Raw genomic sequence first — 23,237 nt, 5'->3', positions numbered from 1 at the left:
TATAAATCACAATAAGATGTAATAAAGTACAGAAAAACAAAATGTAATAAAATGTGATCTTTAATACACACAAATATGTATGGCTGGTCGGAAGCGTCTTGGACTCGGGTTCCTCTTCATTACTTATAATGCTTTTGCCTTTTGCTAAAGCTTTCCATAGAGGGGAACATGGATGAGTTTGTACCATTCTTGGGAGGCTCTGCCTTGTTGGGACAGAGCTGTGATCCAGGTGAACAGCAGATCGGGCAGAGCTGAGCATGTTGCCGAAGGAGGAGGAAGGCCGGTCAAGCAAATAAGCTTGCTAAGGTACGCAGCAGCAGCAAACAGCCCCCCCATCCAGCCAGCCAGGCAGTCTGGCTGGCAGTGACTGAGTGGTTGACAGACGGCAAGCAACGGAATGCACGTGCTCTGTGATGTCATAGCAGTCAGCTCAGAGAGAGGTTCGTGATGTCATCGCTGAGCTGGCTAGCTCTGTGTGTCTTGCTGGCTGTGTGTGTTGAACCGTCTTAGAAATAAGTGGAGAAGTCGCGGAGATAAAGCAAACAGTACTTTAATCGAGCCGCTCGGAAGCCCCACGTCAGGAATAATTCCTTCAGTGAGACTTAATATTTACAGACATGAGTACAACTTTATAGGAAAAATGACATAACATCTTATGGCCGTTCATCCAATCAGAAGATACAGGTCTGGCTCCGTTTACGATCTGTCCTCCCGTGAAGGGGTGATGGATCCAAAGCAGATGTCCGTCTTTGATGTGCACTAGGAAGATGCGATCCCACGGTCATCATTTACCTATTGTCAATCGCTCTTTATCGCTCTCCCTATCTGGAGAAATGATTAAGTCATATACAAATTCACAGCAGACATCTGTAGGCTATTTCGGCACTGTGTAATCTTTCATTACTGACAGGAGTTTCTAACAAACCAACCTTGTTGACCCTTTACTTGTCCTGCGGAATCTAATCTGCTCAGTCTGTAAACAAAACTACTTCTAATGCTAGTATTAATATAAAACATTATATAATTATCACAAAACACTTTCTTCAACTTCCTATACAGAGTCTTCATTCCCTGCTGTTTGGCAATAGAGCAAAGCGGAAAGAAGCCAAAAAGTTATGTTTGTCAGTTACAAGTAAATCCCCTTAGGGGTTAGGAAGATTTGACGCTTCTTGATTGAGGATTGCAGCTCCTTCATCCCAACCCTTCCCCGTGGGGTGTATATGTGTGTACGGCGAGTGTAAGGGTGTCCCTGCTGTCGGGGAGAGCGATAAGTGTGTGCCCCTAAGTGTGGATGTACAGAATGTCCTGAAGGCGTCTCATGGAGCTTAGTGACCTTTGTAATAGTATCTTTCCAATGCATCCTTTGGTTTTCCTTGAGTCATGAGGTTTATTGCCTTTGATACTAAATCCATTTGTCCTCAGTCACATGGAGCCTCCAGAACCAAGGGGATAGGATAATATTTGTGTCAATGGGTGTGTGAGTTTTGCTTCTCCCGAGTGAGGGACGGTGTCGTTTAGTAGAAATTTAGAGAAAGCCTGCCAACGAGGGTGTTTTAATTGCAGCTGTAACCATAGTAGATACATTATGAGGTTTACAAAGTTTTTGAGACAGTGTATTTAAGAAATAAAAAAGAAACTTACAGACATAGCAGAATATTAACTACTGATATCAATCCTTGTAACACAATCATACCCAGATTACCAAAGATATCAGCAAGCCATCCCCAGAGGGGTTTTCCTCCGGAGGACTGGTGTATCTTTGTAGTTGCTGTCCTAATGTGCTCTATAAGATTACCAATGTGTTCAGAGTTATCTGGTATGTAAGTACAACATTCCTGCCCTATAATGGCACATGTCCCTCCTTGTGCTGCTAGCAGGAAATCTAGAGCTAGCCTGTTCTGGAGGGCAACAGTTCGCATAGCCACTATTTCAGTTGTTAAATTGCTGAGAACTTCAGTTGTAGAAATACTTAATGTTTCTAATATACCAGCTACTAATCTGATTTCCTTTATTGCTCTTCCGACTCCATACATAGGAAATAGTATGGAAGCAAACCTGTCTCCTTCCCCTATCTCACGTTTAGGGTGAATAAATTGTTCTATATCTGGAAGGTATTTATCTTCAGTGTGGCGCAAAGCTGGCACCACAAATCCTAAATAACAAGAACCTGTGAACTTACAAGGAAGTTCCCAATATGCCCGCAAGCCGCATATCCAATAAGTCGCATTCCATGGGGCGTAAAATCGACAAGTCTGATACCTAAAGTCAGAACCATCGATAGCCACAGTGTGATTACAAGTGCTATTACCTATAAATTGGGATTGCATGGTTTGGTTATAGTATGAAACATACACAGATCCTTTGTTACTGTGAGCCAAGTCAATATTTGGCATTTTAAAATCTCTTCTATTCTGATCCATCTTCGGTACCATTCTCCTGTGATGCCTAAGGCATAATCATATGCATATCGTACATTAGAGGCAACTCTAAGTTGTGAATAATCAGAAAATACTGGAAATGGAATGGGGATCATTGGAACCCCTTTCTTAGTGTCGTATGGAATGTGGGAACAAACCCAACATTTTGTTTTATTAAGGGCATTTGCATAGGTGCGTGTAATTTGGATAAATCTGTCCATGATTCAACTAAGGACAGGCAGATCAGTCCAAATACTGTAGTGTACACAGTCGTCTTCATGCTGGATTATCTCTTAGTACCTGTAGGGGGACAAAACCTTTACCAGTTAGGGGAATGTCTCTCAAAATTCAGGAAATCTGCAACTGTTGCTTTCCTAGGAATGAGAAAAGATAAAGGTTTAGTACACAGTTCTCCTGGATTATAATTTTTTACTTGTGACCAATGTTTCCATCTAGTACCCCCCTCCTGTCCGTCAATACAGACTGAAGTGTCTGTAGAAAGAAGGACATTATGCGGTCCTGTCCATTTGGGCCTAAGCCCTGGTCTGCTTGGGATTATTTTAACCATCACTTGCGAACCAACCTCAGGAAGTGTTGTTGGCATTTCCTCTTTGAGTTCCAAGTCCCTGAGGGACTGGAGATCACGTGCTTGTGTTCTATGTTTTTTTAAGTGTGTACATAGCTGTGCTACATACTGTTTAAGATAGTCTTTGAATGGAGCACTGGGATCACTGGGACCCCAGATGCCAGCAGGGAGTTGCATATAGCTCTCCCTGTCATTAACTCATATGGAGAAAGCTGAGTACTCCGATTAGGTGATGCTCTAAGTTTATACAGCACAGCGGGGAGTGCAACTGTCCATCCCTTGCCTGTAGTTAACAGGGCTTTTGCCAAACTTTCCTTCAGTGTCCGGTTAGTGCGCTCCACTAAGCCTGAACTCTGAGGGTGATAAGGTATATGAAATCGTTGTTTTACCCCTAGCAGTAAACATGCTTCCTTCATTACCTTACCGGTGAAATGAGTCCCTTGATCTGAGTTCATTTGACGGGGCACACCCCATCGGGGAATAACCTCAGTCGCTAGGACTTGTGCTGCAGTGATGGCAGAGCAGTCCCTGCAGGGGAAAGCCTCAACCCATTTTGTGAAATGGTCAATTATTACCAAGCAATAGGATTTCCCATGACATTTTTTCAGGGGTCCTGTAAAGTCAATTTGAATATTTTCCCACGGACCTCAAGGCCGGGGCTGGTGTGATTTAGTGACCTTGATCGGTTTACCTGGGTTTACTTGTGCGCAAGGAATACACTGTTGACACCACTTCGCAGTGTCCCTGCCTATGCCAGGCCACCACCAGTGTTCACGCAATTGAGTTAACATGGCCCTGTGACCCGTGTGAGCTGGGCCATGGTACTGGTCCAGAAGCGTTGAGCTAATACACTGGGGTGCTAATACACATTGTAAGTTAGGACTTCGCCACAAACCGTCTGAGTGCACTGCACCTCCCTTAACCCACTCTTGTACTTCATCCTCCTCACAGTTTTTCTGTAGCTGTGCGAGGTCAGTAGTTTCTGGTTCTCGGATGCTCACAAGTTTACTAGAGCAGGGGAATCCTGCTAACGTCACATGACTGCCTGTCTCTGCTGCCTTTTTTGCAGCTAGGTCTGCAAAGTGATTCCCACAGGTGCGCGGGCATCCATCATCAGAAAGACTCTGATGAGCTTTCACTTTAACTACTGCTACCTTTACTGGAAGGTGTGCTGCCTCAGCTAGGGCTATAACATACTCATAATTTTGTATTACTTCTCCTGCTGTTGTTATAAACCCTCTACGTTCCCAGGTTGCCATATAGTCGTGTACTACTCCAAATGCATAGCGACTGTCAGTGAAAATGCTAACTTTAATGTCTTTCGCTATTTTTAATGAATCAGTTAGCACCACGAGTTCTGCCACTTGGGCTGAAAAGTGTCCTGAAGGGATCCAGATTTTACGACGGTGCTATCATCCAATACCACTGCCCACCCAGTGTGGGGGACTCCATCTATTATTTTCCTGGATCCATCAACATATCGTTCCAAGTCAGGGTCTGTGAGGGGGTTTTCTAGGAAGCGACTGTGGTCCTCCTGGAGCACCAGCTCAGAGCATGTATGCTCTTCTTCCTCCCCTGCTGGGTTTACTCGTGTGTCTTTTATTATTTGTATGGATTTATCTCTGGGGAGCAAAACAGCTTCCCATCTAGCTCGTCTACGGAGACTGAACACAATTTGCCGGTGTGTAATAATTAAACTAATGTGTGTCCTGTGTGCAGAATCAACTGTGTGTTCATTACAATCGGCTCGCATGCCTGCACTGCCCAAGAGGCGCAGTCTACTGCTGCCATACAGCGATGCATGCCTGCTGCTACCGTGGGTTGCTTTGTGGAGTAATAGGCGACGGGACATTGCCTATCCCCATGTTCCTGTGTCAGAACTGCTGTATAATAGATCCCATCTTGGGAACAGTAGAGGTGAAATGGTTAAGCATGATCTGGTAACCCGAGGGCGGGGGCATTGCTGAGAGCCTGTTTTATTACACGATAGGCTATTTCCTGTTCATGTCCCCAGTCTATGGGGTCCAAGGGAGCCGGGCTCCCTTTGATTAGCGCCTGTATCGGACCTGTGGCTTGTGTGAAATTAGGGATGAAAGTGCGCCAATAATTAAGGAGCCCCATAACTTTACGCACAGCCCTAACATGATGTGGTTTTGGCATATTTAGAATGGCTTCTTGCCTATTATGCGTCATAGATTTTTGTCCTTGTGAAATGTTGTGTCTGAGATATTGAACCTTAGTTAAGCCTATTTGTGCTTTCTTAGAGCTTGCTTTAAATCCTGCCTTTTGTAAGACACTGAGGACTGTAATTAATGCTTCTCTAAGGATATCTATACCTAATATTGTCCCCTCTGGGTTTTTACAAACCCAAAAAGACACTGGTAAGAGGAGATCGACTATTTCTAGAAGTTGAGCTGTGCTGAGTGTGGCTGTGATACATGCGCCACCTACACCTGAGATCTGTAGTCTGCGTTTAGTCAGTGGGAGGGGAGATCGGTTATCGAGACAGAGGCGCCTGTATCCACCGACATTGAACACTGCCGACCCCTAACAGTGCACTTATGTGGAGGCGGGGATCTTCCCCTGTACCGACCTCGGGGCCGAGGCGACCTATTTCCTATTGAGTTTCTCTGTCAGATCTCGGATGATGTGCTGAAGCTCCGCGTCTCCTCTGGGCTGATCGGGGTTTGTCTTGGTCTGATTGCAGGGCGCTTGGTGTCGCCTGGAGCGCCTGCCTTCCAGCACTTGTCCCCCGTGTGCCCTGTCCTCCCACAGAAAGTGCACTTAGGGCGGGTTGATTTAGACCGACAGTCTTTAGCAATATGTCCTATTTGTCCGCAATTGTAACATTTAAATGTATACATTTATTTTAGCTTTTGACTACTTGTTTTCTACCTCTGAAGCCCATTGTACAATCTGCTGATATGTGTTTCCTACAGGCACACCCATATTGAGGATGTCTTGGTGTGCTTTACTAAACCCTTCCTGTAATCATTTTAAACAGATCTCATTATCACAGTCCGGAGTGATCTCTAAAAGTAGTAAACTTTCGTTCCGCATAATCGCAGCAAGTCTCTCCTGGCTTCTGTACGAGGCCACAGACTAAACCCCAATTTCCCTGTCTTTACAGCCGCGATGAAGTGAGTGATCCTTAGATTATTATTATCATTTCCAGCTGTTATCCAGGTACCATCCTGCTGGGTTAACCTGTCCCAGATTGGCCTTGGACATTTAGTTATAATTATTATATGTACGTCTCTAACATCTCATAACATTTTACCCAGAAGTCCAGATTCCCATGATTGGGTTTAAGTTTTGGAAGGTCGCTTAATATTGTTTGTTTCTCTTCGGGTGTAAAGGGGCGATGCACCGACGTTGTTAATGCGTAAAATTGTCCGTCGGCAGAGAGATGTTGTCTAGTGCGCATCTCTGTAGGTGCTATTTGTATTTTTTCTGACTTAAATGAACTCAAATCTGGGTAAAGTTTAGACTCTGTTCTATTATCAGGGGGGTTGTCTGAATGTTTACATGGTGGAGGGGCAGAAGCACCAAACCCACATCCCCCATATTTTTCGCATTCATGTTCCCAGGCTTTTCGGTCTAAATCGTCCCAGTCGGGTTCATTTCCCTACATTATTAGTTCATTCTTTATTTTTCTCTTCCTCATTTCTAATTCTTTTCTCATTATCTATCTCTGTTTGCATCTCAGTGACATTCTCTTTTAATTCTTTTATTGTTGCTGTATTTTCCTCATCCATTGCGATTAGTTTCTTCTCTAATTTCGCACTATATTGACAAAGAATTACGGAAGCTTTATTGGTTTTCTCTCTCTTTTCCTTATTCCACCATTCTCTATGCTGTTTGGGAACCCAGTTAGGATCCCATCCTGCCTTTTCCATCTAAAGTTGAAGTTTTTAAAACTTCTCTTGTAGGTATTCACATATAGACACGTCTTGTTATGCCATAATGCCAACCCTATCTTTGCCAACGATGGGGCTATAACGTTGGACTTTATGTACCTCTGGTTCCGTCTGGTTATTGACTGCCACTAACTCTGGCCCTGGCATACAAGGATTTCCTTGCTTAACCTGGGGCTCAGCAGGCCTCGTCGTACCTTTCGGTTCCCTTGGCATCTCTCCCCACAGATCTGTCTTACCTGGAGTTCACCCTACTGTGATCCTCCGCTGTACAGTCAACCTTTCTGTTTGTTTTACCTCTACCTCTCCACAGGTTCTCTTTAAATTACAATCTGAGAGACTCACACAATCCCGAGATCAAATCTAAATATACAGGGTGGTCATTTTAAAGGTACTCACCATTGCTTTGGTCCCGGGAGTGGAGGCAAGTTCAGATCCTCGTTCGTTATGCCAAGTTGTAGAACCGTGTCAGAAATAAGTGGAGAAGTCGCGGAGATAAAGCAAACAGAACTTTAATCGAGCCATTCGGAAGCCTCACGTCAGGAATAATTCCTTCAGTGAGACTTAATGTTTACAGACATGAGTACAACTTTTTTGGAAAAATGACGTAACATCTTATGGCCGTTCATCCAATCAGAAGATATAGGTCTGGGTCCGTTTACGATCTGTCCTCACGTGAAGAGGTCATGGATCCAAAGCAGATGTCTGTCTTTGATGTGCACTAGGAAGATGCGATCCCACGGTCTTCATTTACCTTGTGTCAATCGCTCTTTAACAAAAACAATTCCTCCCTATCTGGATAAACAATTCAGTCATAAACAAATTCTCAGCAGACAGCTGTAGGCTATTTCGGCACTGTGTAATCTTTCATTACTGACAGGAGTTTCTAACAAACCAACCTTGTTGACCGTTTTCTTGTCCTGCTAAATCTAATCTGCTCAGTGTATATACAAAACTACTTCTAATGCTAGTAATAATATAAAACATTATATAATTATCACAAAACACTTTCTTCAACTTCCTTTACAGAGTCTTCATTCCCTCCTTTTTGGCAATAGAAATGAAGCGAAATGAAGCCAAAATAATCGTGTTTGTCAGTTACAATAATTTCTTCCTCCGGAGGGGCAGGTGGTATAGTGCTGTGTGTTCAGCTCCCATTAATCCCAACCTGCCACCTACGAGGTGTGTATGTATGTACAGCGAGGTATTCAAATAATCAGGGGATAGGAATGTATTTTTATTTGCCTGGTCGGGCAAACAATTATGTCATAACTACACCTTATTGAATATTGAGCTCTTTTATGGAAATTGCAGTGGCCACCTACAATTTCCTGGAGCTTTACTGTGTATCTCAAATTATATTTCATCCTGCCCCAGGTCATAAAGGTCAATCCCCAGTTACATAATACATACATTGTTTTGCTTCTAAAGGAATACAAAAGTCAGCAAACATGTTATTTTTACAAATTCAATTATTCACATATATTTCTGATGCATTTTAATTGATAAACAATGTACATTCCATACCTCTCAAGAGAAGGGCAATGGACTTATTCTTACTTCATGACTCTTATTCTATTCATTTGAGTAATTTGACATCTCCACCAAAAGTACATTATAAACTACCAATACAAGAATATATGCTACTGCAGATGTCATCTGTGCTGTTTTCACAATGTATTGCAGATTCCTATAATCTGGACAACCTTTAATTTCGGTATTTTAACTTATTTCTCCATTAAGTCAAGCATCACTTCAGTGTTGTGGACCTCAACATTGGTCTGTTCAAGATGCCGTGAGGCTGTCTTTAAAGCCGCGCCCTCGGCCTACTGTGTCTCAATGAGAACACCAGCGTCTTCTCCATATGCACCTCTGCCACCACGGGTCAGACATCGATTCCTTCAGGACACGATTCATAATGTGCATATCTGCCATGTGGAATAGATCGGTCATCTGAAGACACAATGTGTGGTTCGCACAACATCAGAGATCCTCCTTATAAAAGGCATCTCTATCACATGGACAGTAGTTGACATTCACACAATCTATGAGGTTTCCAGTAAAGGGACAATTCATAATAATAATCTTGATCCCAAATTTTCACAGATTATTTCAGTACAGCACTCAGTTGTCGTCAGCAGCATCATATCTCCTGTGTTACTGAATCAACTTTACTACCTAGTGTAAATACTCTTTCTTGTGTGGAGCTGTCAAACTTTCAAAACAATGCGCTTATCTCTTTGCTTTTATCTGACTTATATATCTAAGACTATTTTAATAATTATTACAGCAGCTCTTTCAACAACAAAGTTAATAGTTGTTAGGTAAATGATCATAGTTGACCTCACAGACACTTTCACTGCCCCAACCCCACCCCCCTTTTTTTTTTTTTTTTTTTTTTGTTTGGGGGGGTGAATCCCTTCCTGATTAATAGGGTATTTCTGTTTGGGAAAGCATTATTTCCATACACTTTCATGACTTTAGATTTTAAACTATATCTCATTCAATTTTTTATTTATTTTACATTAAGTTATACCTTAAGTAACTTCCTTATTTTCCCTCATATTCCATTCAATCGCCATCAAAACTCTTGTGCTGAAAGTGGAAGCACATTTCTTTCACACATACCAAACTCCCTTTTTACAGCTTCCCAAGCCTCATCGACTCTTAAACCCCTTGTCAACGTCCTCAAACCTTCATCAACATCGCTCAGACCCTCTGAAAACATCACTCTGTATCCTAACAACTGTTCTTTCTCCTTTTCCTAATTTATTACTACACAATTCAAGTTATATTTATTGACATGTATTATTACTATGTATACACATATTTCGCTCCATTATTTGAGTTAATAAGTTAAGATATTTTCCTAATAAAATATATTTTTAGAAAATAAGCATTTTAATTGATTGCAATAATGATTCCCAGATACCTCAGGAAAACAAATTTTCAAAAAAAATGTGTTCAGTCAATGATTTCCCCAATGAAGAGCCTGCGTGGGCACTAAGACTGTCCGCCTGCACGGCTCATATATGTCTTTATTGTGTCACTTCCTCCTATTGAAGTCCAATCTACACCGGTACATGGTCAGAAGAACTGATCCCAAAGCCTATACAGAGTCTTCAAAAGCTATCAGACTTTATCAGCTGGTGTATGAACACACATACAATTATACAGCATTTTCTGCAGCATCGCAAGACCTAATTTTAAACATTGTTGGTCAATTAGATATTTAGTGAGGACCCTCTATTTCCATTTCTTCCTCCATAATTGCTAAAATAAAGTTTTACTGACATTTTATTGACCCTACCACTGCATAGGACACATCTGTTACATGAACGCTACTGAATGGCACATACATTGAAAATTACAGAGAGAGACAGAAAGACAGGCAGACAGACAGACACTAACACAGCCACCCACCCACCCACTCACACACACACACACACACTCTATCTCTCTCTATCTCACACACACACAGCCAGCAAGACACAGAGCCAGCCAGCTCAGCGATGACATCACAAACCTCTCTCTGAGCTGACTGCTATGACATCACAGAGCCTGGCTGGCTGGATGGGGGGGCTGTTTGCTGCTGCTGCGTACCTTAGCAAGCTTTTTTGCTTGACCAGCCTTCCTCCTCCTCCGCCCACATGCCCACCTATGCCCGATCTGCTGTTCAACTGGATCACAGCACATGTGCTAGGGCACATCTGTAACATAAACTAGGGAACATTCGTCACATGCTTAGGGAACATTCATAACATACAGGGAACATTTGTAAAACGAATTAGGGAACATTTGTGACATACTAAAAATACATACTGGTAAGATGTTGGGCACATTTGAAACAACAAAAATGGCATTTGGTTTTTTATTAGGGACATTTAAACCAGTCTGTGCAAATATCGGTGCATATTCCAATGTTTGCTGCAGGACTTACAGATTGAGTGAGGGGGTCAGTATGTTTGATTCAGAACTAACCACTGCTTCCTCAATTTTGTTTTAAACATAATTTTTTTTTAAAAGTGTGCCAGATATTGGTCTGGAAAAAAGGAGCAGTGGTCCCTAAGACAATTCTTTTAGTTTTTTTTAACACAATTCCTAAAACCCATTTTCTTTAAAATATGTTATCAACTTGCATTAATATATCATCCAAACTACAATCATACTGTAAGAGAATTTGGGATTGCTTGGTTTTTCAGTCAATCTAAATAAATAGTTGAACTGAAAACTTATAGGTCCTTTTTTTTTTAAGATTCTTTTTAGAGGGAAGATGTGGTCAAGTCACAGATGTGCAATAATCATTTATTTTGACAAAAATAGGAAACTAATATAATTCAATTATATTACTGAAAATAAGTAATATTAAGCTTCTGCTGGATTACAGTAAGAAACAGATAATACCCATTTTCTTCTTTCTCCTCACAGTACAGCTTATAGGCCAGTCTGGTCAGGCAGGAAGCAATGTGTCTCTCTCTGTCTCTCCTCTCCAGCTCAGTCTTATCGTTGCAGGATGAAGAAGTTAAGAGAACTCAAATTCTCGTTGTTTTCCCTTTTATAAGGTTTCCTTCCATGCAATAGCATTTTGCCACCACCATGACGTGTCTTATGCTAAAGTAATCTAGAAGTGGGGGGTCATTTTGAATTTGGCTAAGAGCCAATCAGAGGACAGGTCCCTTTTGGTCTCTGGTCATAAAGATAGGGTTACCAGGGCTACCAGGGGATACCAGGGGCTACCAGATGAAAGGGAGGAGGTCTGTTTCCTCTACCAAACCAGATGGTATAGAATTTCCCATAGAAAATTACATTCTAACAAATAATATCTTACAGTACAAAACAGGGATTAAATTAAGTATTTTAACCACAAAGTATTGGCTACAGTTATGATGCCTACTTCACTGTTCATAGTATTGCCTACAGTTATGATGCCTACTTCACTGTTCATATGCACACAGTTTCTGAGGTCTGGACCACTGCACAGTAGTCCCATGGAGTTGTAGTCCAGACCACTGCAAAATTCGTGCTGAAGTGATCTGGATCACCACGCAATGGCCCAAGGACCACTGCAAACTTGGATTTCAATGTATTTGTGTAATCCATGTTGCAATAGCACCTACCATGTTCCTTTGTGGTGAGCTGGTTAATTCTGTTCTGGGAAATCCACAATCCTGCAGGTTTAATAAGTCTCTCTACACATCAGTCCCTGAGTACCTTCAACCAATGGTCATTTTGACCAATTAAGCCCAAGAATTGAGTCGATTAAGTTTTCAAGGACTACCCAGTAAAGACGTGAACTCACGACTAGGTCACACTGTGAGCTCTCCAGAGCAGACATTACACTGAGTGTGAGCTCACTTAGCGCTTTTCCACCGACATGGTGCCGGTGCTGGAGCCAGAGCCGCTGCTCGGCCTGGGATCCAGCTGATCTTTTTGTGAACTGTTCCGCTTTTCCACCAGTTTTGGAATCGAACGCTGACGTCACTGGATGTGGGCGTTCCCAAGCGTGGAGTAGAAGTGGAGAAAAATCTGCAATAATAATCGGCACCGAGGCGACTGCGTCTTTAACATCACAATCAAACTCATACCGCGTCTATGGCAAATCGTAACCCTAATGTTACATATGTTCCATAAATATGTGTTTTGCAGAATACACAAGCAAACGTTATGCAATATCAGCATTTTATCGACACACATAATAGATCTTATTGTTCTTTAACATTGATGAGAATAATTAACAAGAATTAATTTACTGTTGAAGATGTAACCCTTACCCAGTGGCTAACCCTAACTCTATGTTACAAATTTTCCCTAAACACTTATTTTGCAAGATCAATAAAAAACCTTTAGGAATTTTAAACTTTTAAAGATACACATAGGTAATACCAATGTGCTTTAACAATGCCGAAAATAAAAATGTGTTTATCTATAATAGTGAAGATATTGTATAGATGTATATCTTTCATATACACAAATAGAAAAAAAAAACAGTTTCATAACCGAATATAGAACTGAAACTTTCACACAATCCATGAAAAATTGAATTTAAACATTTACAGTTCTTAGCAATTCTATATATCAATTATATTCATAACCCTAACCCTAACACTAACACTTACTTTAAGTTAAAAATGTTCCCTAAACACTTATTTTGCAGGATCAATAAAAAACTGTCAGGATTTTTTAAACTTTTACTGACACACATAGTTAAAAGCAATGTGTTATAACTTTACCACAAATCATAATCCGTATATCTTTAATTGTTTTGACATTATTAAGATATAATGCATCTTTCACATACGGAACATTTGTAACATGATAGGAAAAACAAACAATGATGTAACTTTGAAAATATTCAATATTATAGCATACAATTTGTCAGGCTTTATGACAGAATTTATGACATAATCTGTAAAAATCAAGCAAACAGCATTTGGTGTTCACGAGAAAAAAAAAATGAGATCAAAGCTATCAGACTTTAGCAGCTGGTGTATAAACACACATACGTTTAAATGTTGTTGGTAAATTAGATAATTAGTGCGGACCCTCTATTTGCATTTGATCCCCTCTATAATTGCTAAAATAAAGTTTTACTGACATTTTATTGACCTTACCACTGCATAAGACACATCTGTAACATGAACGCTACTGAATGGCACATATATTGAAAACTACAGAAAATTGAGACAAATCCAATTTACACTTCATAAATAATCTTAAAACGTTTCCAAACAAGGCAAAACCCACTTGAAATACGTTCATTCACATTTTTGGTAAACAAAAAGAGAGATTGTTACATATGTTCCCTATGATGCATCTACAGAGCGAGAGACAGAGACAGAGAGAGAGACAGAGACTAACACAGCCACCCACTCACACACACATACACACACACACACACACACTCTATCTCTCTCTCTCTCTCACACACACACACACATACACACAGCCAGCAAGACACACAGAGCCATCCAGCTCAGCGTTGACATCACATGACAAACCTTTCTCTTAAGCTGACTGCTATGACATCACAGAGCACGTGCATTCCGTTGCTTGCTGTCTGTCAACCACTCAGTCACTGCCAGCCAGACTGCCTGGCTGGCTGGATGGGGGGGCTGTTTGCTGCTGCTGCGTACCTTAGCAAGCTTATTTGCTTGACCGGCCTTCCTCCTCCTCTACCCACATGCCTACCTATGCCCGATCTGCTGTTCACCTGGATCACAGCAAAACCCCAACAAGGCAGAGCCTCCCAAGAATGGTACAAACTCATCCACGTTCCCCTCCATGAAGAGGAACCCGAGTCCAAGACGCTACCGACCAGCTATACATATTTGTGTGTATTAAAGATCACATTTCATTACATTTTGTTTTCCTGTACTTTATTACATCTTATTGTGATTTTTAATTGTTTTGTTTCTTTTCCATATATATGGTTGTATGTATGTATGTATGTATGTATGTATGTATGTATAAATGTATGTTTGAATGTCCATTTGCTTTACAATACAAATGCACTGAATTGAGAGAAAGAGAGACAGAGAGAGAGACAGAGACAGAGACAGACAGACACAGAAGACAGACAGACAGGCACTAACACAGCCACCCACGCACCCACTCTCACACACACACACACACACTCTCTCTCTCTCTCTCTGCATGCTGGGAGTTTATGGGGGGAGTCAGTGGTGGTGGGAGGTTTGTTTGGAGAGAGTGTGTGTGTGTGTGTTTTTACTACTCTTTTTCTTTCCTTTTCTTGTTTTTTTGTAGATACTTTTAATCGTTTGTTGGTTTTAAACGATTCGGGTTTAGGGGGTTGTTTTTCGATTTATATCAGCATGGCGTTGCGGGCGGGGAGACCCCTCCCTTCATTTAATTACGAAACGCTGACCCGAAAGCACGGGTTTATACTCGTGTCCCAGGAGTAGGTGTCGGTAGAGGACTGTGCGATGGAGATCGGATGGAAGGTCGGCTTCCAGAACATCGTCTCTGCGGCTCGAATGAATAAGGGCATCGTGGTTTTCCTGAATTCTGAGGCGCTGGTGAAGGATGTGATGGAGGAGGGGGTCACAGTGAAGGGGACCTTCCTGCCCACGCTCCCTCTGGCCACCCCGGCTGTAAAGGTGGTTACTTCCAATGTGCCCCCCTTCCTGAGCAACGATCTGCTGGTGGGGGATCTGAGTCGCTATGGCCGGCTCACCTGCGCCATTAGGAGGGTGCTGCTGGGCTGCAGTGCCCCGGAGCTGAAACACGTCCTCTCTTACCGCAGACAGGGTTTCATAGTGCTGGCGGACGGCGCCGATGAGTTAAGCCTGTCTCTGAAGTTTAAGATCGAGGGGTTAGTGTAGGTGGTGTTCGTGTCAACTGATACCATGAGGTGTTTCAGGTGTAGGGCGCAGGGGCACATCAGTAGCTCTTGCCCTCAGGGAGAGTCTCCGGCGGCCGGGCGAGAGGAAGGTGAGGAGCAGGCAGAGCCGTCTGGTGTCGGCTCTGCCGGCCGGGGGAGCGGTGAGGGGGAGTCGGTGGCAAACGCTACTGGCCTCGGTGGGGACAGAGTAGGGGATGCTAGTGGGGAAGCTGCTAGCAGTGAGAATGCAGAGCAGCCACGGGCTCAGTTAGCCGAGGAGGGAGCTGCTGTTGCTGCTGATGCGGCCGCCACCAAGACTGAACACTTAGCCAGTGATGATGGGTTTAAAGTGCCCAGGAAAAGACAGCAGAAGCAGTCTGCCCCGTCTTCTGAGGCCGTTGATACAGTTGTCTAAAAAGGCGAATATTGCGAGGACGGCTGGTGAGGAGGATCCCGGAGGCGGTGTGGGGGCTGTGGTGCGGCGGGACTCGCAGTCAGGGGAGTCTGTCTGGGGGAACCTGCCGTCTCAATCCAAGGTGGCCGACCGGCTGCGGCGCCGGGAGTCTGAGTGCAGTGCTGCGGCTGTGGAGAGGGCAGACTCGGACAGCGCTGCTGAGGGGGACATCGCTGACTCCCAGGGCGAGCCCGCCTCCACTGACACTGCGGGATACAGTGCTAAAAGCATTAAGGATTTTTTAAGAGAGACCAAGGGGAAGAGGAACATAGTTTTAGAAAACTTCTTCCCTAATGCAAAGCAGTTCCTGGCATCTGCACAAGTGATCCTGCAGGATGTGGCACTCGCGGAGTTTAGTGAGCCGGAGTGCTACAGGTTAAAGAAGTGGAAAGAGTGTTGTCAGGACTGCTTTGCAATCTAATGATGATGGTTAATAGTATGTTTTTTTATGTCTCAATTTTTATTTGTACAAGAGACGCACGCAGACAGTGTGAATGAGTGTGAGTGGCAGCGGGATTGGAAAGGAGAGAGTGTGTTTAGCCAAGGGTCTAGTGTGAGTGGGGGAGTGGGGATTTTATTTTCACACACTTTTAAAATGGATTATTTTAAGAAAACAGAGTTTGTTGGTGGAAGATTGTTGATGGTAAAGGCTGAGAGCGGGGGAAGGACCTTTGTGTTTATTAATATCTATGCCCCCAATGCTGTGAGAGACAGACTGTCAGTGTATTCGGTGCTCAGCAAAGCGCTAGCAGACTGTGGGGCTGAGGAGATCCTGGTTTTGGGGGGGTGATTGGAACTGTACTGTGGACTATAGATTAGATAGGAATCATTTGGAGCCCAGTCCACAGTCAGCAAAACAGCTGGAAGGTAATACACAGTTGCACAATCTGGTCGATGTCTGGAGGAATGCCAACCCAAAGGTGATACAGTACACCTGGGTGAGGCCGGGTTCTAGCATTATATCGCTAGCCAGGCTGGATAGATTTTATAACTTTAGACATCAAGTCAATTTGATCGGTGGCTGCCATTTCACCCCCACCTGACCACTGATCACTGTCTCATCACTGTGAGTGTCACCCTTTCTCCTGTCCGGCTGCGCAGTGCCTACTGGCTTTTCAATAATAGCTTGCTGCAGGACAGGATTTTTTGTAATTCTTTTCTTTTCTTTTGGCAGAGATGGAGATCAGAGCGCCCTAGGTTTGCCTCCCTGAGACAGTGGTGGGACATTGGCAAGGTTAAGACCAGGCTCTTCTGCCAGAAGTACACTGAGCATAGGACTGACAGCTTGAATGAATCTATGAAGGAGTTAGAAGGAGAGATTCAGGTGCTCCACCGAGCCTTGGATGCTGGAGATTCGGGGGCATTAGAGGACCTCAAAGCTATGCAGCAGGCATTGTCAGAGCTGCTAAGGACGCGGGCTCGAGCAGCAATGGTGCGCTCGCAGTTCAAGAGCCTGACACAGATGGATGCGCCCATCAAGTTCTTCTTTGGGCTGGAATGCAGGCGGCAGCAGAGCAGGGTGATGCTCTGCCTGAGGACGGCTGAGGGCCGCGTGCTGCAGGATGGGCAAGAGATGGGTAGTCATGCCACATAGTTCTGTAGGGAGCTGTACTCCGCAGAGCCGGGCAGCCTGGAGCAGCAGCAGCAGTTTCTGTAGGGTCTGCCTAAGGTCCCACAGGATGGGGTCAAGGGGTTAGAGGCCCCACTAACCCTGGCAGAGCTGACCTGCGCAATGCAAGAGCTCAATAAGGGCTGGGCACCGGGGCTGGATGGGCTCACCTGCTCTCAGTGCTGTAGGAGGGCCTGTGAGCTGGTCTGCTGCCCATTAGCTGTCGTACAGTTGTTCTGACTCTGCTGCCCAAGAAGGGGAATCTGTCCTCCATTGTGAACTGGAGGCCAGTGGCGCTGCTGTGTCAGGACTATAAGATCCTGTATAAGGCTCTGGCTAAGCGGCTCAGAGACATCATGCCGGCCGCAGTGCCTGTTTCAGGTGCTGAGAGCAGTTGGTGTCGACCCACGGTTCGTAGAATTTATTCAGCTGCTGTACTGTCGTGTGTTCAGTGTGCTGAAGATCAATGGTGGCCTGAGTGAGCCTATCCCCATCCATGGAGGCATCAGACAGGGCTGCAGTCTGTCAGGGATGCTATACTTCCTTTCTATCGAGCCCCTGCTGCACAGGCTTAGGCAGTTGCTAGCCGGGCTGTCCATCCCTTGTCACCCAGAGCAGGCGGTCAGGGTGTCGGCCTATGCTGCTGAGACACAGTCTGGCCAGCGAGACATCCAGGTCATTGTGGGAGTGTCTGGAGGAGTTCAGCAGGGCCTCCTCAGCCAGGGTCAACTGGGGCAAGAGCAGCGCTCATCTGGTTGGGGTGTGGGAGGGTTCTGCCCCCCCTGCCCTCCCTGCGGGGCTGCAGTGGTCTCTCTCAGGCCCTCGGGTGCTGGGTGTGACTTTGGGGGAGACGCAGGAGAACTGGGCTGGCCTGCTGGAGAGGGTACAGGGCCGGTTGAGGGCATGGCACTTGCTGCTGCCCCAGCTCTCCCTCAGGGGGAGAGCAATTGTTATTAATAACTTGGTGGCCTCCATGCTCTGGCACACTTATGCCTGTCTGGACCCCCCACCGGCCCTGGTGTCCCAGATACAGACCCTGCTCCTGGATTTCTTCTGGGACGGGCTGCACTGGGTGCGCAAAGCAGTGCTGTACCTGCCGCTCCAGGAGGGGGGACAGGGGTTGGTAGATCTGTTAAGCAGGCTGAGTGCCTTTCGGCTGCAGGCAGCTCAGAGGCTCCTGTACCCTCCAGATCCCCAGTGTCTCCCGCCCTGGACACTTGTTATGACAGACACATGTTTTTACTTAAGACACGTCCCAATATACTTCCTTCCCTGCCTGTTTTTTATAGTACTGTTTTAGAGGTGTGGCAGCGCTTCTCCCTGGGTAGGGAGCTGGGGGGCAGCAGTCTGTATTGGCTGTTAGAGGAGCCACTGCTCTGGAACCCCGGTTTTAGCTGTCCACTCCTGCTCTCCAGCAGCCTCAGGTCAGTCCTGCTTAAGGTCGACGTGATCCGGCTGAGGGATTTGTTGGATTTTAACAGGGGACAGTGGGTTGGTGCCGACAGCCTGGCTGCCAAGCTGGGTATGAGGTCACTGAGAGTCGTAACCAGATTTCTCTGGGCAGTACAGAACGCCCTTCCCATAGGCGCTGTGGAGCAGCTTTTCCAGGCTCTCACGCAGCACTGCTGGCCCAAGGACCCTGACACCGTCTTTCCCCTTGTTTGTCTGTGTCTCTCAGTCCCCCCTAGCTCATCAGGCCGCCTACTGTCGCCTCATAGTCTGTGTAGTGTGCCTGTCTCCACAGCTCATCGTCAGGAGCTCAATCAGCTCAGTGTGAGGGAGCTGCACCATCAGCAGCTGCAGCCCCTCCCTGACACCCCCTGGAGGGAGCACCTGGCTCTGGGGGAAGATGCCTGTCCGGCCTGGAGGAGCCTGAACAAGCCCCCGCTTCTGCATGGCTTCTGCATGGCGTCATCGCAACAAACTCTATTGCACATACACTGGACCCCAGAGTGAGCGACACCTGCCCCTACTGCGGGGAGAGAGAGACTCTTTTTCACTGTTTCTGACACTGCCCTAGATTAGAGCTGCTGTTCACTGCACTGGAGAGCCTGTTCAAGCAGCTGGGCCTCCTTTTCTCACGCACTTTGTTTATTTTGGGAGTCCAGTACAAGCAGCGCCAATGACATGTTTGTCAGTTAGCAAACCTTCTAGTGGGGCAGGCAAAGCTGGCTAATCCTGAGCAGTAGGAGAAGTCAGACTGAGCGCAGCAGCAACAGTGTGCACTCTCCCTCTTCAGGTCTCTCGTAAGCTCCAGAGTGCGACTGGATTACAATTTCTACAGCCTGATGGGAGACCTGGACACTTTTCTGCAGATGTGGGGGGTCGGGGCGGCCCTCTGTGCCATTGACTTTGGACATTTAAACCAACTGGTTTAATTCACTTGAATATTTTATTGGTAGTACGTGTGTAGTGCTTTTTATTGAGGGTTTTTAGAATAGGCTGTGTTTTTTTAATGTTTTTTAGGTGTTTCTAGTTTGTTCTAAATGTTTTGTTACTATTTCTTTAGTAAAATAAAGGTGTTAATATTCAAAAAATCTCTCTCTCTCTCTCACACACACACACACACACACACACACACACACACTCTCTATCTCTCTCTCTCTCACACACACACACACACATACACAGCCAGCAAGACTCACCAAGCCAGCCAGCTCAGCGATGACATCATGAACCTCTCTCTGAGCTGACTGCTATGACATCACAGAGCACGTGCATTCCGTTGCTTGCCGTCTGTCAACCACTCAGTCACTGCCAGCCAGACTGCCTGGCTGGCTGGATGGGGGGGCTGTTTGCTGCTGCTGCGTACCTTAGCAAGCTTATTTGCTTGACCGGCCTTCCTCCTCCTCCGCCCACATGCCCACCTATGCCCGATCTGCTGTTCACCTGGATCACAGCTCCGCCCCAACAAGGCAGAGCCTCCCAAGAATGGTACAAACTCATCCACATTCCCCTCCATGGAAAGCTTTAACAAAAGGCAAAAGCGTTATAAGTAATGAAGAGGAACCCGAGTCCAAGACGCTTCCGACCAGCCATACATATTTGTGTGTATTAAAGATCACATTTTATTACATTTTGTTTTTCTGTACTATATTACATCTTATTGTGATTTATAATTATATTGTTTATTGCTTTGACAATACAAATGCACTGAATTGAGAGAGAGAGAGAGAGAGAGAGAGAGAGAGAGAGAGAGAGAGAGAGAGAGAGAGAAGTGCTAGGGCACATCTGTAACATAAACTATGGAACATTCGTCACATGCTTAGGGAACATTCATATCATACAGGGAACATTTGTAAAACGAATTAGGGAACCTTTATGACATACTAAAAGGACATACTGGTAAGATGTTGGGCACATTTGAAACAACAAAAATGGCATTTGGTTATTTTAATTGGGACATTAATACCAGTCTGTGCAAATATCTATGCATATTCCAACGTTTGCTGCAGGACTTACAGATTGAGTGAGGGGGTCAATATTTTTGATTCAGAACTAACCACTGTTTCCTCAATTTTGTTTTAAACATAATTTAAAAGAAAAGTGGGCTATACATTGGTCTGGAAAAATGCAGCAATGGTCCCTAAAGCTATTCTTTTAGTTTTTTGACACAATTCCTTAAACCCATTTTCTGTAAAATATGTTATCAACTTGCATTAATATATCATCCAAACTACAATCATACTAATAATGAAAATGTTCATATTATTATATTCTAAGGGTTCTTGTCTATTGTGTATTGTATTTATTATGAGGCCCTTCTCTTATGTTTTACAGTTGTTATTATTATTTCGTACAATACAGGGATTAAATTAAGCATTTTAACCACAAAGTATTGGCTACAGTTATGATGTCTTCTTCAGTGTTCATATGCATACAGTTTCTGAGGTCTGGACCACTGCACAGTAGTCCCTGGAGTTGTAGTCCAGACCACTGCAAAATTCGTGCTGAAGTGATCTGGATCACCACGCAATGGCCCAAGGACCACTACATACTTGGATTTCAATGTTTTTGTGTAATCCATGTTGCAATAGCAGCTACCATGTTCCTTTGTGGTGAGCTGGTTAATTCTGTTCTTTAACATTGAAGAGAAAAATTAACATGAATAAACTTACTGTTGAAGATTATTATTTTATTATTTTTATTTCTTGGCAGACGCCCTTATCCAGGGCGACTTACAACATAAGTGCAAAAATACAGAGAAGTACAAGGCATCAATCATTACAAATTCAACTTAGTTAAAAAATATCGCAATTCAAAATACATTTTAAAAATTCCAATTACAATTTACACAAGTACAGTAAAAGACTTCCTACATCCTGGACGGTGAAAGCTAAGTGCTATCAAGATGTAGGGTTACAGACTAGGGCTACAGGAAAGGGAGCAAGGAGGAAAACATTCAAGAACGAGAGGAGCATAATAAGCTGAAGTGCTATCTAGCAGCGATAGAGGACTAATATTACAAGTGCGGTTGGAAGAGATGCGTCTTGAGTAAGCGCCGGAATGAGGTCAAGGACTCTGCTGTTTTGACTTTGGTGGGCAGGTCATTCCACCACCGAAGTGAAAACAGCAGAGTCCTTGACCTCATTCCGGCGCTTGTGTAACCCTTGTGTAAGATGTAACCCTTACCCAGTGGCTAACCCTAACTCTATGTTACAAATGTTCCCTAAAAGCTTATTTTGCAAGATCAGTAAAGAACCTTTAAGAATTTTAAACTTTTAAAGATACACATAGGTAATACCAATGTGCTTTCACAATGCCGAAAATAATAATGCGTTTATCTTTAATAGTGAAGATATTGTATAGATGTATATCTATCATATACACAAATAGAAAAAAAAATGGTTTCCAAACCGAATATAGAACTGATACTTTCAGACAGTCCATGAAAAATGGAATGTAAACATTTACACTTCTTAACAATTCTATATATCAATTATATTCATAACCCTAACCCTAACACTAACCCTAACTTTAAGTTGCAAATGATCACACTTATTTTGCATGATCAATAAAAAACTGTCAGGATTTTTTAAACTTTTACTGACACACATAGTTAATAGCAATGTGTTATAACTTTTCCAAAAATAATAATCCATATATCACATAGGGAACATTTGTTACATAATAGGAAAAACATACAAATGATGTAACTTTGAATATATTTAATATTACAGCATACAATTTGGCAGGCTTCATAATAATGGAATTTATGACATACTCTGTAAAAATCAAGCAAATAGCATTTGTTGTTCATGAGAAAAAATATATATAATCAAAGCTATCAGACTTTAGCACGTGGTGAATAAACACACATACGATTATACAGCATTTGTTGCAGCTTAATTTTAAACGTTGTTGGTAAATTAGATACAAAGTGAGGACCCTCTATTTGCATTTGTTCCCCTGTATTATTGCTAAAATAAAGTTTTACTGACATTTTACTGACACTACCACTGCATAGGACACATCTGTAACATGAACGCTACTGAATGGCACATATATTGAAAACTACAGAGAATTGAGACAAATCCAATTTACATTTCATAAATAATCTTAAAACGTTTCCAACCAAGGCAAAACCCACTTGAAATACGTTCATTCACATTTTCGGTAAACAAAAAGAGAGATTGTTACATATGTTCCCTATGATGCATCTAAAGAGCGAGAGACAGAGATAGAGAGAGAGAGAGAGAGAGAGAGAGAGAGAGAGAGAGATAGAAGTGCTAGGGCACATCTGTAACATAAACTAGGGAACACTCGTCACATGCTTAAGGAACATTCATAACATACAGGGAACATTTGTAAAACGAATTAGGGAACCTTTGTGACATACTAAAAGGACATACTGGTAAGATGTTGCGTTCATTTGAAACAACAAAAATGGCATTTGGTTATTTATTAGGGACA

At 43.6% G+C, this 23,237-nt stretch overlaps 2 non-coding genes across 2 annotated transcripts; one reads left to right on the top strand and one right to left on the bottom strand.

Annotated features, from left to right (window-relative positions):
- Positions 1 to 100: 100 nt before the first annotated feature.
- LOC136751936 (U5 spliceosomal RNA) lies at positions 101 to 215 on the top strand. The gene has a single exon (XR_010817122.1). It is a non-coding gene; the product is annotated as a U5 spliceosomal RNA (small nuclear RNA).
- Positions 216 to 20,227: 20,012 nt separating this feature from the next.
- On the bottom strand, positions 20,228 to 20,342 carry LOC136751974 (U5 spliceosomal RNA). The gene has a single exon (XR_010817157.1). It is a non-coding gene; the product is annotated as a U5 spliceosomal RNA (small nuclear RNA).
- Positions 20,343 to 23,237: the final 2,895 nt, after the last annotated feature.

The sequence above is a fragment of the Amia ocellicauda genome, chromosome 6, assembly GCF_036373705.1.
Source record: "Amia ocellicauda isolate fAmiCal2 chromosome 6, fAmiCal2.hap1, whole genome shotgun sequence".
Taxonomy (NCBI): domain Eukaryota; kingdom Metazoa; phylum Chordata; class Actinopteri; order Amiiformes; family Amiidae; genus Amia; species Amia ocellicauda.
This window is presented reverse-complemented; position numbering and strand designations above follow the sequence as displayed.